We start from the raw sequence: 1,972 nt of genomic DNA, 5'->3' as shown, positions 1-1,972 counted from the left end.
TTCCTACTGGCTTCTACCAGCTCATTCTCGTGCCAACATTGTTCTTGGGTGGACAGAAATAATTTCCATCCCTGCCACCACCCCTGAGTATTTACAAGTGTCAGTCCTGCCCCTCTCAGCCTCTAGTTCACCAAAAAGCCAAGCTCTTTCAGTCTCCCTACATATCCCAGATCCCTCGCTCTGTCTCAGGACAGAGAGTTAGGGATGAACTGCTGGGACGGGCAGAGGTAACGGGGTGGGGAAGGGGCCAAAGGAGTGCTCGCCTCTTCCCCACTACCACGACCAGCGCAAATGAGATCCTAGAGCCCCATTTTACAGCTGAAAGTCTTTGTGGAGGGGGAAAAAAAAAAAAAAAAAAAAAAGGAAAAACAGCAGCATTTGCCCCCGTGGATCCAGATAGAGCCAAGAGTGAAGGGACCGACTGCAGGTCCAGCTCTTCCCCAGCAGCACAGACCTGTTTCACTCGGGAGAAAGCCCAGCCAGGCTGGGACACAGATAAAGCTGGGTGTCCTTCCCCTTGCATCAGCAGCAGCTCTCTTACAGGTGCAGAGCTGGCAGCATCGAAGGCTGTAAAATGCTCTTGAAACAGTGGCTTTCGCATGCTCCAGCCCCTTCCACTCTGCTCTCCTCCTGGGCCAAAAGTTTCCATAGACTCTGCCGGAAGCTTCGGTAAGTTCAAAATTAAATCCTTCTCTAAGTGATGACAGAGCAAAGGACTGTTGGTTTTTCTCTTAAAATACACTTTTATACACTAGATTTATATATATATGATCTAGACAGAAGTATCACCCACAAAAAATGCATTTTAAAGCAGAATATGATACAGTGTCTGAAGAATCTCAGATCTGCTCTGGACAAGACTTTCCCCTTGACATTCGTTGTATCACACTGACACCACAAAACCCCAGCCAGGACAGGAGCTGCGGGGAGCCCCCAGCGTTCAGATGAATACACGCAGCCCCCAAAGGGTTTCACAGCCAGCTCTGCAGAGAAAGCTGCAACATGGCATAAGAGGGATGCCAGGAGCCGGCCTCCCACCCGTCTGTGTCAGCCCCTTAGGCTTCAGGGCAGGGATTTTATCAGCCTGCACAGCCTGAGCTGGCAAAACAAGCTCAGCTCTCAGCCAGCCTGGGCAGTGCCCCGTGAGCCTGATCGTCATGCGGGCACTCCCCTGCACAGCACCTCAGCTCCGAGGCCACCTCCAGCGAGGAAGTCTGAGTCAATGCAAATCAGGACAGCAAGAAAGAGGAGCAAGAGGAGGCTGCGTGATGAAAATGGCAGCAATGGCAGCACAGCTGGTCCCCAGCCTCCCCCGCCCCGAAGGGTACACAGGGAAGGGGAAGCTTTTCTGGCAGGTGGGCAAGGAACCAGGTCTAAGCTCGTTCTCCGTGAAGCATTTCCACTGGGACGAGGGGCACAGAGCTTCTACCCAAGCAAGGTGGATGGCTTTGGGCAGCGGATGAGGCCCCCACACCGCAGGCTCAGCTGCACCCCTAGATTCAAGTCTGCCCGCCGGGCAGCTCATGAGTCTCGGGGAAAAAAACCGCGAGACCAGCCCTGGCCCCAAGCTGAGGAAGGGACACGGCAGGTATCCCAGAAGACATGGGCACCCTGCTCCAGCCCATCTTTTGCTGACCCCCTCCCCACAGGGTACACGCAGCACCTCCCCGGCGAGGGGATGCTGCAGCACCAGCAGCACAGCAAGACCTGTCCCGCCAGCCCAGGGCCTTCTCCCTGTCCCTCTGCACTGACCCCAGCCCACAACACACCATGGTGTGCCCACGATGGGAGCAGGGCAGGGGCCCAGCAAGCACTGGCTGCCTGTGGGCCAGTTTCTGTGCCGATCAGCCTTTTGAAGCAGTCCCTGAGCTCCAGCCGCCTCAGGGCACTGCTGCAAAGCCATTCCCTGAGAGTAAAGGAGGGGAGAACAGACCCCAGCCCCATTTCCCACTCTCAGACCCAGGAAAATCCA

The sequence above is a fragment of the Apaloderma vittatum genome, unplaced genomic scaffold, assembly GCF_000703405.1.
Source record: "Apaloderma vittatum isolate BGI_N311 unplaced genomic scaffold, ASM70340v1 scaffold28825, whole genome shotgun sequence".
NCBI lineage: Eukaryota > Metazoa > Chordata > Aves > Trogoniformes > Trogonidae > Apaloderma > Apaloderma vittatum.
Note: the sequence above shows the minus strand (reverse complement) of the source record.